At 39.0% G+C, this 16105-nt stretch overlaps 1 pseudogene; it reads left to right on the forward strand.

Annotated features, from left to right (window-relative positions):
- Positions 1-1859: 1859 nt before the first annotated feature.
- Positions 1860-3248, forward strand: LOC124974263 (thiosulfate sulfurtransferase/rhodanese-like domain-containing protein 2; annotated as a pseudogene).
- Positions 3249-16105: the final 12857 nt, after the last annotated feature.

A 16105-nucleotide genomic window follows, 5' to 3' on the forward strand; every position in this document is an offset into this window, starting at 1 on the left:
CCCTCATTGTGCGACAGCTGAAGACAGAGCTTTCACCAATAACTTGAGTATGGATTAAAAAGTTCTATCCTGGAGAGAATCCTTACTCCCTCCATCAGGATATAATGGCAGAAAATGTGATTCAGATCTAACAAGATTAAGTGGAAAATGAGTATTACTTTACATGTTAGCTATGGCTCTTTTTCAATAAGAGCAGTGTACTAGTTTCCTTGGGTGGCCATAGCAATATACCACAGACTGAGCGCTTATGCCACAGAAGTTGTTGTCTCAAATTTCCCCTTATTGTAAGAAACACAGTCACATTGGATTGAGGACTATTCAATGTCCTTATAGTAACTTGAATGTCTTCAAAATCTTTATGGCATCATATATGTTGGTACTGGGAAAAGATATCACAATATTTTGGGGAACACATTTCAACCCAAAAGAAATCACAAATTTCTCTAATCTTTAAATGTTGTCAAATATTACAAAGTTCCTTCTTGACGATTGCTCTAATGACTAATTAACTATTTGTTCTAATTGATCTTGCTGACACCGTAAGAATCTTTCTCTTTCCTGTATTTCTTCTTTTTTTTTCTTTTTCATTTTCCACTAATGAGTTTGCTAAGAAATAATTGCCCATTTCTGTTCTTAATCTACTTGGTCTCAGTAATGTGTACTTTTATTCTTTTTTCCCTTTGCATTTCCATAAATTTTCAATGTTTCCACACTAGATACTACTTCTCAGTCCTGGGAGTTCATGTTGTTGATTTTTATTTTCCACCTCACAAATCCTCTTAACAATTATCTGACTGTGGCACCACTCTAAACACATAAGTAGTGAAATGTGAGTAAATTTTCACAGTAACAAGATAGACAAATCAACACTGAATGTCATGCAGAATGTTCTTTCTAACATCTACTGTTGTGATGTTGGTTAAATGAGAAGCATTTTAAAACTTTCAGATCATCAATGCAGATACATATACATATAGTATCAGATCATATACATATGACATTCACAACTTTTTGCAATATTTTGTTCTTTTTTGCATGTCACCCCTCAGCAGCATCTTGTGTGCATGCCATCCTGCATCAACTTGTCTTCTTGGACCTCTGGAAATGATTCATCTTCACCTAATGAGAGACACTTCTGAGGGGAGGCAAGCTAGAGGGGGAAGAAGCCAGGGTGCTCATTCCCTGAGCTCTGTGGTATTGCTTGGAGATAGCCCTGGCAGGGACTGAGTTCTGAGTCCACTGCTGTGGTGGCAGCAGTTCTTCCATAATGGCCACACGCCAAGGTCCAGGAGCATGTGTCTCCCTGTCACACCTGGATGTGCAGCCTCCTTTTGGTGGTCCATCAGTGGACACCTATCTTTGCCTTTAGTTCAGTGTGAGGTCCCTGCCTCAAAAGCCCTTCATCAACCCCTCTGTGTGTGGCATGTCTTCCAATGTTGGGGAGTTCTGACTTAAAATTTGAATACAGATCTCCTTTTTTGTTTCCCTGCGAACCTTGGAAGAAAAATAGTCTTTGAGAAAGCACTCACCTATTAGCCAAATCTGAAAATGGCTCATAAAAATGATTTCCTTTCAGAAAATAGTTCTTCATGGGTCATTCTACACTTTTCGAGTATGTTCAAGTTACACGGAGATAAAGATGTTTTATTTGTTCAGTTAGAGCACCAGCACTTATTGAGCAACCCGGAAGGTGAGGTATTGAGACCTATGGTAAGAATGCACGATGACTTCTGTAGTGAGGTTACTACATAAACCTAGCACATGCACAGCCTGGATGTGGGCTCAAGGGTGAGGAAAGGCAACCATTGTCAGGCAGAGGCAGGTCCTCAAAGAAAAACCTGGGAAAGACTCTGGACTGATGGGACTTTGTCCTCTTTGTCAAAACCAAACAAGTTCCTGCATCTCCTTATGAATATAAAGAAAAATGGTGGAAATGCTGTCAGCAGCTATTCATGAACCAGACCAGCATCCATAGAAATGTGGCAACACAGCATGCTGATGAAATTTATCACCATACTGCTTTTATTTTAAAGCAACTGGATGCAACATTGAGTACCTCAAAGAGTATCACTTCTGTGGACAAAAAGAACCCTCTAAAAAAATACATTACTCATAGCCATGAGGTGTCTGCTTGGCTCCCTAATACAAGCTGCTTTAGCCCTGATGAGTTGAAAAGTGACCTGGGCAGTGAAGAAGGGGAGATGCTACTTTATTACTGCTACTGTGATCTAGAGGATCCCCAGTGGATCTGTGCCTGGCGAACAACTCTGTGTCAGCACTTGCACCTCACAGGCAACATTGGAATTGCTACTGAAGGAATCAATGAGACACTGGGTGGAAGCAAACTGACCACCAGACTCTATGTAGAAGCCATGGTTTCTTGTCCATTATTTAAGGATTATCTTTGTAAGGAAGATTTTAAGACCAGCAGGGGAGGAGCTCACTGTTTTCCAGAATTGCATGTTGGTGTATTTGAAGAAATCATGCCCATGTGGATCAGCCCCAATAAGATCTCCTACAAGAAGCCTGGAATCCATTTATCCCCAGATGAATTTCATAAAGAAGTAGAAAAGTTTTTATCTCAGCCAGACCAAAAATAAAGTGGTAATATTCTACTGGAGTGCAGAAACTCCTATGAAAGCAAATTAGGTCTATTGCAGGGCTACTTAGCCCAAGACATCAGGAAATTCAGTTACTTTTCTAGCTACATTGACAAAAATCTAGAACTTTTCAGAGAGAAGAGGGTGCTGATGTACTGTACTGGGGGCATCTGTTGTGAGGGCATGACTCTGCATACCTGAAGTCCAAGGGAGTGTGTAAGAAAGTGTTACAGCTCAAGGGTGGTATCCACAACTACCTGGAAGAATTTCCCAATGTTCTTTTTATAAGGGGAAGTTGTTTGTTTTTGACAAGGATTATGCCCTGTGCTACAACAGTGACATGTTATCAGAATTTTCATACTGTGGAGCCCAGTGGGACCAGTATAAACTCTGCTCCACTCCGAAGAGCCACCATTTTGTTTTGACCTGTCCTGCATGTCAAGGAAAAGGATTCACAGCCTTCTGTGTCACATGTCAAGACAAAGGAGACAGACAGGCTTTAGGACCTACACAGGAGAGTTTTAAAAAGGAATGTGAGTGCATAGATCGATGGCCATGCATCCTGAGGGAAATTTCATAGCATGAACAGCTCTCTATGAACCCCGACCAAAGCCCAGTGTTGGAGATGATGGGCCTTTGCTTGTGTAAATGGCACCTTTAGCATTCCCTAAGCCTTCTCAGAGTCAGTGGGCACCATGTATATGAGAAGGTCAATGCTGCAGAAAAGGAAATCAGAAATTTCATTGTCAGTCATTGCCATCATGACAACATGTTGACCATCTACACTTCAAAGGGGGAGAGGAGAGAAAGTCAAGTTTTGATCAATTACTGAAGTATTTTAATTCAGAAAATGATAGAGCATGGTAAACTCTATGGGATCCCAAAGCTTTTGAGGGATAGAGTCTTGAGCCTGGTGATTGTGTCACTCATGCCTTCTCTCTACCAGGCCACAGGCTATTAGTAGTCATTGCCCTTGTCAGCAAACCTGTCCATCCTGGTGCAAATCTGTGAATTGTGGCCCTCAATATGGATTCGTAAACCAGTCCACTTATGTCATTTGCTACTTTCCCATTTCCCTTCCCTTTCCCTGCCTCTGTCTCTTCTCTGACTTCTGAGAAGCTCTGTATACTGGGATTTGGCCCACCTCCTGCTTTTGTAAAATTTGGTGGAAAAGACTTACCCATTTCTTCCCATACAATCTGTGGCACAATTGAGTAGTTTCAGCAGAGTGCATGTGCCCCACACAATCTAAAATACTTTTTGTCGGACCCTTTACAGGAAAGTATACCATATCCTGGTCTAGAGCAGTAGCTCATCTGATAGAGAATGCCCTTAAAGTCATGGCCCTCCTTCATATTTTACTGATTTGGTTTCTGTAAGAGATTTCCCCCTCATACGCTTCTTCCCTCCAACACTTGCTCTCCTAGCTTTAAAGTGTTCTCTTTGAGAGATCCAAATAAGCTCAATGGCCCTGTACAACTTGCTTTCTTAAGAAGATCATTTTGCAGTAACACTGTGGCTGTCCAGCCTTCTAATTAGCATGCCAGGCATTTGTCCCTGTCACATGGGTCCAAAGAAGAACAGAGCCACACACCAACCAACAGATTTAATATTACGTTGCAGCTTCTAGTGATGCAGAATGCAGCTGCAATTGTGTTTCAAGGAGAAGCCAAGTGGGGATGGCCATCCCTGCAGCATGGTGCCTCTCCTGGGCCCATTTGCAGCCCCAGTAGATGCTCTTCATAGTGGTGAGGCTCTGGATCCACTTCTATTTACACTGTACTGTCCACAGCATTACAGTTTAGTGCACAGATTTTTCTTTCTTCATGAGAAGCCTCCTAGTCTGTGTTCATTAGCTCCTTTTCCTTGTCCTTCAACACAAGATTTCCTGAATCCCTAATGAAAATAACTCCCCAAAGCAACAAACAAAAATACAAGTTTAACTGGCACTGTGGTAAGTTAAAAGGCACAAGGGCACTGTGGCTTTACTTTTTTCCAACTCCCAAAGATGCTATGTTGTTAGAAATGAGGGGTGGGATCCAGTAGAAATACCAAAATTATGTTTTAAGAGTAATCATCTTTGCGCAGCCTGGCCAGGATTTCCCACTTCTTTAATATCTAGGTTTTCTGCACTGTTGTCCTTCAGAGGCTTCATTTCCATGCATGAGAGCAGCAGTGATTTGTCTAATAAGTGATGAGACAGGTAGTTTAAGCCTGTAAGCTTGACCATGGTAAGCATCATATCCACAATGGACTGGAAAGTCACCTCTCCAGTGTTAGGCCTCACATAGCCATTTACCCACCACTATACAGTATAGAAAGGTGTTTTCAAATATTTAGACATAAGTTTTCACATCTGTCATAAGATTGGCCTTCGAAGAGGAAAAACTTATTTCTGTTCCAGTATTCAATTGTATATACATCTCAAATGTTCATAAGTAACTCAGAAATATGTTTGTTGCCCAGGAGGGTTTTTGAAGCTTGAAATTTCACCATTGCCCTTCGCCCAAATATCTAGCAAAAGGAATTTACTGTTTTTTTTGTTTGTTTGTTTGTTTCCTGGTAGAGCTCTGCAGCTTCAGTCTGTATTTCTTAAGGGGAATATTGTGGTTCTGATCCAGTAATCAATTTGGCAACTTTATTCTTGAGGTTTTTAAAATTTAAAGGAGGTTAATAGTGTTTTTCTGTTCTTTTGCTAAATAGGTAAGATGAAATTTGTAATAAAGTATTTTATAATACTCACAAAAAAAGAATGGAAAGGCAAATTTTATGTGGACTTATCCTCAAGGATGTCTTATCTATACAGGGCCCATAACTTTATTCAAACATAAGCATCACCTCTGTCAGAGTGCTCTGGAGTGACTTATTCCACCTGTAGCCATGGGCTGGATTCCATGGCTCCAGCCAGTGTGGCTTTGTGGACTATTACAGTATTGAATTACTTCCATACTTGTTGGTAAGGAGTCCTGAGAATCCCCTTGCTGCCTGCCTGTCCCTGCTTTTCCTCTAACAATATCTATACCTTCCTCTTCTCCTAGCACCTGAAGCCTTTTCAATCAACTTCACCTCCATGAACAGAGGATCCATTGTTATTGGCTGCAGTCTGTGCTGTTCTTTTGTTTAAATTTCTTAATGTCATCTAATGGATCCTGCTTTTATTTAAGGTTTTGACATTTTGGAGTTCATCATAGGGTTTTCTTGTTAAATTGGATTTTTTACAGTTATACATTCATTATCATAATTACTATTTTTTGGCATCCCTTAAGTTTTCATTCAATCTTCAATTTCTTTTAATGTGGAACTGACCCTTATGTACCCATTCTGGAATTCAATTTTCAAACTGTTAAAGCTGTTTTGTCATCAATCATTAAAATAATGAGAATGGTGTCAGGTTCTGCTGGATAGTGTGACAGACTTACATGAGGACTCTATCTTCCAGGGACAGGACCAAGTTGCCATGAGAAACAGCAGAGTCCAACTTCTCTTCTTCTCTGCAGAAAAGTGTTTTCCATGGCTCAATTTAGTGTCGCTGTGTGGATTATTAGAATATTGAAATACTTCCATATCGAATGCTGAGGAGTCCTGAGTCGACCTCTGCTGTCATCCTGTCCCTGCTTCTCCTCTCACACTTGTGCTGTCAATACAAAGTGCCCTGACAGATTTGCTTGAACAATAGAAATTTATTGTTTCACAATTCTGAGGATTGTAGGTCTGACAATTCAAATGTCATTAGGAAGTGTTCTTCTGAGAGTTCTCTCCCTCAGTTGTATATGCTGTGTTCTCCTATGTCCTCACATGGTTCTTCCTGTTGTGTATTTTTTCCCTAATCTCCTTTTTTCATGTGCATACATATAGAGAGTGAGTATATATATATAGTCACATATTAGTTGTATAAATTGATGGGTTTCTTTGTGTCTATTCCATACATGCATATATCATGGATTGACCTTCCTTTTCCTTTCTACCCTGGGTTACCCTCCCCTCACCCACTACCTGCTTTCTCATCCCTAATGGTCCTTCTTTCTGAATTTCTTTTGTGGTTTTTATTTTTCACATAAGAGAGAAAACATGAAATACTTGCCTTACTGTTTCTGAATTATTTCATTTTACACAATGCAGTTCTATCCATTTTCCTGCAAATGACAGGATTTTATTTATTCTTTCCTAAATATTTCCCCATCATGTATGCATACTATATTTGCCTTATTCATGTATCCATTAGCTGGTCCCTCAATTAGTTAATATCTTACCTATTTTGAATAGTGTCATAAAAAAAACATGGTCTTTCACGTGTCTTTATTTTTTGGTGATTTCACTTAATTTGAATAAATACCCAGTAGTGATATACCTGGGTCATATGCTAGTACTATTTTAATTTTTGGATGATCATTCTTACTGTTTTCTATATATTTTGTACTATTATATCTTTTTACCAAAATTGCATGTGGTTCCCTTTACTCCACATCCTTATCACTGTTTGTTTGTGGGTTACTTTCTGTTTTTATATTAACCATTCCAACTGGACTAACCATTTTACCCAAGTGGGTAAGGTGTAATCTCAGTGTAGATTTGATTTGCATTTCTGTGATGTCTAAAGACATTCAGCATTTCACATATATTTACTGGCATTTCACATTTCTTTTTTTTTTTGAGAAATATCTGTTCAGGTCATTTATCCAGTTTTTTATTATATTGCTTCTTTCTGGTTGTAAAGGTTTTCCTATATTCTGGATATTCATCCTCTGTCAGATGAATAGATGGCAAAAATTGTCTCCCCTTTTCTTTCCTTTCTCTTTGTTCATCTGATTGTATTCTTAGATGTGCAGAAGATTTTTTTAATTTGATGCAATCATGCTTGTTCATTCTTGCTTTGATTTCCTGAGCTGTTGGAGTACTAACTTGGAAATCATTGCTTTCACCAAAATCTTGAAGTGTTTCCCTTTTTTCTCTCTAGTACTTCTAAAGGATCCTGTCTTACATTAAGGTCTATTTAATATTGAGTTGATTTTTGCACAGTGAGAGATAGGGATATCATTTCAATGTTCTCCATTGGAATATCCTGTTTTACCAGCACCATTTATTGAAGATGGCTATTCTTTTTCCAATACTTTGGCACCTTTGTTGATAATCATTTGCAGCATGTATTTATTTTGGGTTCTCTGTTCTGTTCTATTTGCCTACCTGCCTGTCTTTATGACAATATTATGCTGCTTTTATAACTGTGGCTCTCAGGTTTAATTTGAAATCAGATATTAAGATGATCCGAGCATTGTTCTTTTTTTTTTTTTTTTTTGCTGAAAATTGCTTTAGCTATTCTGGGTCCTTTTTCTTATTCACTTTCTCTTGCCTAATTTGCTAAACTTTCTAGTACTATGTTTATAAGGGTGGTGAGAGTGGGGATATTTGTCTTGTTTCTTATCTTGTAGAAATTACTTTCAGCTTGTCTCAGTTTACTATGATGTATAGCCTTCACTATGTTGACACATAGTTCTATTATATGTAATTTATTCAGGCTTTTCATCAAAAAGAGGTGCTGATTTGTATGGGGGCCAGGAGGGTACTGGGTATTGAATTCAGGGGCACTGAACCATTGAGCAACATCCCCAGGCCTGTTTTGTACTTTATTTTAGACAGAGTTTCACTGAGTTGCTTAGCTCCTTGCTTTTGCTGAAGCTGGTTTGAACTCTGCATCCTCCTGCATCAGCCTCCCAAGATGCTGGTATTGCAGTTGTGCACCACAATGCCTGGCCAAAATGCTGATTTCTATCAAAGGATTTTTTGCATCTATTGTGATAATCAAGGGATTGTTTAATGCAATTCCAATTAAAATCCCAATGTTGTATCTCACAGAAATAGAGCAAGCAATCATGAAATTCATCTGGAAGAATATGAAACCCAGAATAGCTAAAACAATCCTTAGCAGGAAGAGTGAAGCAGGATGTATTGCAATACCAAACTGCAACTGTACTACAACAAAACAACTGTACTACTAACAAAAATGACAAGGCATTGGTACAAAAATAGACAGGTAGATCAATGGTACAGAATAGAAGACATCAAACAAACCCAAATAAATACAATATTCTCATACTAAACAAAGGTGCCAAAAGTATGCAATGGAGAAAAGATAGCCTCTTCAACTAATGGTGCTGGGAAAACTGGAAATCCCTATGTAACAGAGTAAAACTAAACCCCTATCTCTCACCCTGCAAAACTCAACTCAAAATGGATCGGAGACCTCAGAATCAGACCAGAAGAAAAGTAGAAGAAAAAGTAGGTCCGAATCTTCCACATGTCAGCTTAGGATCAGACTTCCTTAACAGGACTTCCATAGCACAAGAAATAAAAGCAAGTATCAATGACTGTGATAGATTCAAACTAAAAAGCTTTCTCTCAGCAAAGGAAACTATCAGCAATGTGAAGAGAGAGCCTACAGAGTAGGAGAAAAACTCTGCCACTCATACTTCAGATAGAGCACTAATTTCCAGAATCTAAAAAGAACTCAAAAAGCTCTACACCAAGAATACAAATAACCCAATCAACAAATGGTCTAATGAAATGAATAGACACTTCACAGAAGATGATCTACCAGCAATCAACATATATTTGAAAAAATGTTCAACATCTTTAGTAATAAGAGAAATGCAAATCAAAAGTACCCTAAGATTCCATCTCACACCAATTAGAATGGTGATCATCAAGAATACAAGCAACAATAAGTGTTGGTGAGGATATGGAGAAAAAGGTACACTCATGCATTGCTGGTGGGGTTGCAAATTAATGCAGCCACTCTGGAAAGCAGTATGGAGATTCCTCAGAAAGCTTGGAATGGAACCAACATTTGACCCAGCTATCCCAATCCTTGTATTATACCCAAAGGACTTAAAATCAGCATACTACACAAATGCAGCCACATCAATATTCAATTTACAATAGCCAGATTGTGGAAACAGCCTAGATTGTTGTTCAATTGATTAATGGATAAAGAAACTATGATTGATATACATACACACACACACACACACACAATGGAATATTACTCAGTCATAAAGAAAAATAAAATTATGGCAAATTTTCAGGCAAATAGATGAAATTGGAGAATATCATGCTAAGTGAGATAAGCCAGTCTCAGAAAAATAAAGGAGGAATTATCTCGCTGATAAGCAGATGATGACACATAATGGGGGGAGAGAGGTGGGCAAGAACAGAGGAAGGAAGGACGGTATGGCCGAAAAGAGGAGTGGAAGGGGGGAGAGGAAAAAATAATGGAATTAATCAAACACCATTACCCTATGTCAATGTATGATTACACAAATGGTATGCCTTTACTTCATGTACAACCAGAGAAACAACATGTATCCCATATGTTTACAATAAAAATAAATTAAAATAAATAAATAAATGGGGATAAAACAACAAAAAACATCCAACTCTTTGTTTTATGGATGCTTTGTATTAGTCTTTATTTTATTTTACTTTTTATGATTTTAAATTTTTTTATTTTGATTCATCGTACACAAATTGAGCACAACTGTTGTTTCTCTGATTGCATATGAAGTAGAGTTGCACCATTTGTGTAATCATACATGTACATAGGGTAATGATGTTTGTCTCATTCAGTTATTTTTCCTTGTCCCACCCCCTCCCACCCCTTTTTTTCTTCTGGTATTTCCCGACTGCATCCATTTATCAGCTAATGTCATAATTTTATTTTTCCTTATGGTTGAGTAATATTCCATTGTGAATGTATAACACAGTTTCTTATTCCATTCATCAACTGAAGGGCATCTATGTTGGTTCTACAAACTATCTATTGTGAATTGAGCAGCTATGAACATTGATGTGGCTGCATCAGTGTAGTATGCTGGTTTTAAGTCCTTCAAGTATTCACCATGAAGTTGGATAGCTTGGTCAAAAGGTGATTCCATTCCAAGTTTTCTAAGGAATCCCACACTGCATTCCAGAGTGACTGCACCAATTTCCAACCCCATCAGCTATGTATGAGTGTACTTTCCCCCCACATCCTCACCAACACCTATTGTTGCTTTTATTCTTGATAATTGCCATTCTAATTGGGGTGAGATGCTAACTTAGAGTTGTTTTGATTTGCATTTCTCTTATTACTAGAGGTGTTGGAATTCTTTCATATATCTGTTGATTGCTTATAGATCTTCTTCTGTGAAGTGTCTGCTGATTTCCTTGGCCTATTTATTGATTGGTTTTGTTGTATTCTTGGTGTAAAGTTTGTGTTCTTTATAGGTTCTAAAGATTAGTGCTCTATCTGAAGTATGTGTGGCAAAGATTTTCTCCCACTCTGGAGGCTCTCTCCTCACATTGTTGATAGTTGCCTTTCCTGAGAAAAAACTTTTAGTGTGAATTTATCCCATTAATAGATTATTGCTTTCATTTCTTGTGCTTTGGGAGCCATTTTAAAGAAGTCTGGTCCTAAGACAACATGATGCAGATTTGGACCTATTTTTTTCTATAAATTGTAGGATCTCTTGTCTGAATCCAAGGTCTTTGATCCTTTTGTGTTGAGTTTTGCACAGGGTGAGAGATCAGAGTTCATTTTCATTTTGCTGCATATGGATTTCCAGTTTTCCTAGCACCATTTGTTGAAGAGGCTATCTTTAATCCATTGTATGTTTTTGGCATCATTGTATAGTATGAGAGAAGTGTATTTATGTGGGTATATTCTGTGTCCTCTATTCTGTGCCATTGATTGACCTGTCTATTTTGGTGCCAGTACCCTGCTGTTTTTATTTTCTTTTGCTCTGTAGAATTGAAGGTCTGGTATTGTGATACCCCCTGTTTCACTCTTCCTGCTAAGGATTTCTTTAGGTGTTCTGGGTCTCTTATTCTTCCAAATGAATTTTATGACTGCTTGCTCTATTTCCATGAGTTGCATCATTGGGATTTTAATTGGAATTGCATTGAATTTTTATAGCACTTTTGGTAGTATGGCCATTTTGACAATATCAATTCTGCCTATCCAAGAACATGGGAGATCTTTCCATCTTCTAAGGTTTTCTTCAATTTCTTTTTTTAGTGTTCTGTAGTACTCATTTACTTGTAGAGGTCTTTCACCTCTTTGTTAGATTGGTTCCTAAGTATTTTTTTTTTTTGAGGCTAATGTGAATGGGATAGGTTTGCTAATTTCTCTCTCAATGGATTCATCAGGTATGAATAAAAATGCTTTAAACTTATGAGAATTAATTATAAATCCTGCTACTTTACTGAATTCATTTATGAGTTCTAGAAGTTTTCTGGTGGAATATTTCAACTCCTCTAAATATAGAATCATGTGATCCGCAAATAGGTATAGTTTGAGTTCTTCTTTCCTCTTTGTATCCTTTTAAATTCTTTGCTCTGTCTAATTACTTTGGCTAGATTTTCAAGGAGAGTATTGAATAGAAGTGGTGAAAGAGGGCATCCTTGCCTTGTTTCAGTTTTTAGGGGTTATCCTTTCAGTTTTTCTCCATTTAGAATGATGTTTCCATGGACTTAGCAGAGATAGCTATTACAATGTTGAGGAATGTTCCTACTATCCCTATTTTTTCAGTGATTTGAGCATAAAGGATGCTGCATTTTTCCAAATGCTTTTTCTGCATCTATTGAAATAATCATATGATTCTTAACTTTAAGTCTGTTGATGTAGTGAATTACATTAATTGATTTCCGGATGTTGAACCAACCTTTCATCCCTGGGATAAAACCCACTTGATAACAGTGCACTGTCTTTTCAAAATGGTTTTGTATGCAATTTGCTAAAGTTGTTAAAAATATTTGCATGCATGTTGGATTAAGGATATTGGTCTGAAATTTTCTTTCCTTGACATGTCTATGTCTGATTTTGGTATGAGGGTTGTATTATTCTTTTTTTCTCTAATTTATTTATTTTTTCACTGAATTTTACTATTTCTTTCCTTCCAAGAATTTTGGATTTGGTTGGTTCTTCTTTTTGTAAGACATTATGATGAATCATGATATTGTTGATTTGAATTCTTTTTGTTTAGGCATTTATTGCTAAAAACTTGCCTCTCCTCATTGCTTTCCCCTTTCTTGTATGTTGTTACATTTCTTTGAAATTTTAATCTGGGCACAGTGGTGCATGCCTATAACACCAGTGACTCAGCAGGTTGAAACAGAAGGATCACATGTTCAAAGCCAGGCTCAGGAAAAGCAATGCCCAAGCTTCTCTGTGAGACCCTCTCAAAAAAATGCAGAATAGTTTTAGGGGTGGGAATCAGTGGTCCATTGTCCCTCAGTTGAACCCTTTGTACCAAAAAAAAAAAAAAAGCATGCATGATACATGCACATATAAAATAGACACAAAGAAACCCATTAATTTATACAACTAGTATGTGACTATATATATATACTCACCCTCTCTCTCTCTCTCTCTCTCTCTCTATATATATATATATATATATATATATATATATATATGCACACAAGAAAATGGAGATTAGGAAAAAGGTACACAACAGGAAGAATGATGTGACGACAAAGGAAAAGACAGTATACACAATCCAGGGAGAGAACTCTCAGAAGAACACTTCCTAATGACATCTGATTTGTCAGCCTTACAATCCTCAGAACAGTGAAACAATAAAATTCTGTTTTTCAAGCAAATCTGTCAGGTTGCTTTGTTATGACAGCCCGTGTGAGAGGAGATGCAGGGACAGGATGACAGCAGGAGGCTACTCAGGACTCCTCAGTATTCAGTAGGGAAGTATTTCAATATTGTAATAATCCACATAGCCACACTGATTTGAGTCATGGAACACACATTTCTGAGAGCAGCAAGAATGATGTGATAGGTTTGTCTTAAGTAAAATGTGTCTGATTAAATGTTCTGTCCTCAGTTCTGAGACTGTGCCCTTCTTAAATTTTGCCTTAAAATTTACTTACTTTTAAGAAGTTGAATGCATAAAATCAGTTTGAATGTTTTTATCCTGAACTACATCCTCTGTTCTGGAACAGTCACAATCAAGGAGTCATGTATCACAGGCAGGATGGGGATAGAAGAAGTCCTGCCTGCCGTGTGAACAGGTTCCTGTACATGCCTCATCTACCTTCTATCCCTTGCACTTGTCCACCTGTGGCAACTCCCTTTCTTACCCTCTTGTGTCCTTTATTCTTCTAGCCTACCAGGTATCTCTCTCTGCATTTTTCACTTGGTGTCTGTCCCCAAGCCCCAGTAAACCTGGTGTCTTTAACTCTGTAGATCTACCTGGTGCTTCTTTCTCCTGGTCTACATTTTCTTTCTCACTAACCCCTTGTGTTCCTGGTGTCCCTGCATTTGTTTATCAGGTATTCTTGGTTCTCTTGTATAGACAGTGTATCACCAGCCCCTGATCTACTGGGAGACCCTCCTTCCCCTTTATATCTGGCTGGGGGTGAATCCTTCCTCCTGCTCCTGCTCTTTTGCTAAGGCCAAGATATTTGTATATGGTTCAGAGAAAAGTAGTCCTTCAAGGAAGCAGAGGTGAATCATAGTCTACACCTGAGAAGAGAAGAAAGAGTGTGAGTGACCTTAGGAGGAAATGACTCCAAGGCTGGAAGACTTCTAGGATAAATAGGAAATGGTGATGATCCAATCCTGGTCTTCACCATGGAGTTGTTAAATCCCAACCACCAGCTTCACACATGTTTGCAAATGTACATACATGTGTATGCGCACAAACACACACACACACACACACACACACACACACACACAATGCTAAGAACTATGAAGCTACAACAAGATTGTAGGCCCAGCCCACCTGTTGACAATGTCTTCATTAATGCAGCTCAGGAGACGGATCTGTGTATAAATCATCCTTTCTTAGTTGCTGCTCCAGTCCTTCCTCTCCCAAGTTTGCAGAAGACTGTCCATTGGGTGCCTAGGTCTTGGGTGACTTGGTCTCTCGTACCTTGAGTTTGGCTGCTATAAATCAGGCATGTCATGCCTTAGGCATTGTCTTTCTGGAGGTGCACACCAGGACAGGGAAGACAAGAGCAGTGCATGAATGGGGGATCCAACTTCATTTCAAACAAATGGTAGAAGGCAGGGTTCAGGGACCTAGCCTGATCTGCCCAAATCCAGGACAACCTGACTTGAGAACCCAATGGAGGTGACAATGCGTAAGGTGGAACATCTAGTACAGTCATGTGGGAGGACATTTGGAGACACTGATGGTTCATGCACTATCCCCAAGGAACCAAGTCCTGCAAAGTGGTGTATTGGTTCTTTGGAAAGGTAGGGAGAGAAAGGAGCCACATACTTGTCCACATCACTACACAGTTAAAAAAAAAGTTTAGGAGGGACCTTAGGTCCTAAGGAGCTCTTCTGCTTGAAAGATTAAATTCCCCATACTGAAGGAAACATTCTTATTTTGAACTGCAACCTCCCTTGGCCCTTGGCACCCTTTGATGTCAAGTCTCAAGTTCCACAAATCTTGGTGGGGTTTGGGTAAGGGAGGCACAGGCTGAGTTGAGAATCAAGTTAGGCATACCAGGCAGGTGCTAGCTCAGTTCCAAGGAGTAGCTGTGGCAGGGATATGGAGTTGTATCCTGCAGTGGATTGGGCCAGTCCAAGGAGGGAGCTACTACAAAGGTAGAACCACAGTTCTGGGGAAACACTATATCAAGTAGCACCTGAAGAGAATCAGATCTGAATCACCAGGAAGGACCCCTAGGTAACTCTTGTTCCAGGTCTCTCCTGTTCTTGCCAGGAACTACACAGATCAGGGAACTGCCAGAAGCTGGTCAGGGATTTGAAACATATCTGGGAACAGCATGAAAAATTCAGGGATATTAATGCTGGGACCATAAGCCCTGAGAGAATCACCTAAGAGACAGAGGCACAGGAGAGGTCATATGAAAGTAGAAGCTTAACTGAGAACATTGGGTTGCTTCCAATGAGGACTGTTTCTTTTTCTTCTTTTCACTTGTTAGAATTAGAATGGGAGGGATTACTTAGAGCCATGCTGATCTACGCCAGAGATGTGGTGCTGAACCCTCCATGCACTCCCCACTGCTATCCTCTTCTGAAATATCAAGTTGAAGTAGTGACCATTTTCATGACCTCTGATAGTTCCCACTCCAAAGAAGTTACTGTTTCCAGGCTGGTGTGGGGCTAGTGGCCTCTGCAGAACCCACAAACAGAAGGAGAACTTGTGGCTGGACTGGTTATTCCTCCCCAAACTGACCCTGAACCTCAAGGGGAGTTGGAATCAGGAATATTGAGGTTGGAGTTTCTGGTACAGTTGCAGAGAGAATGTCTAGACCTCTAGCTAGAGGGAGCTGCAATTGAGAAAACTAGATGCCTCAGAATCAACACACAGATAGGTGACAGAACCTACCAGATTCTACTGTGCAATATATAATCCTGCACCACTTGGATCTGGGCCCTGAAACCTGACTCTCATTTCTGGGGTATCATTGATTATCAAAGATGCTTGTGCACTACCATTCCTGGAAACTCTTTCAAAGGCCCTCCTCTGTGGTGTGTTTTT

This window comes from Sciurus carolinensis, unplaced genomic scaffold, assembly GCF_902686445.1.
Source record: "Sciurus carolinensis unplaced genomic scaffold, mSciCar1.2, whole genome shotgun sequence".
NCBI lineage: Eukaryota > Metazoa > Chordata > Mammalia > Rodentia > Sciuridae > Sciurus > Sciurus carolinensis.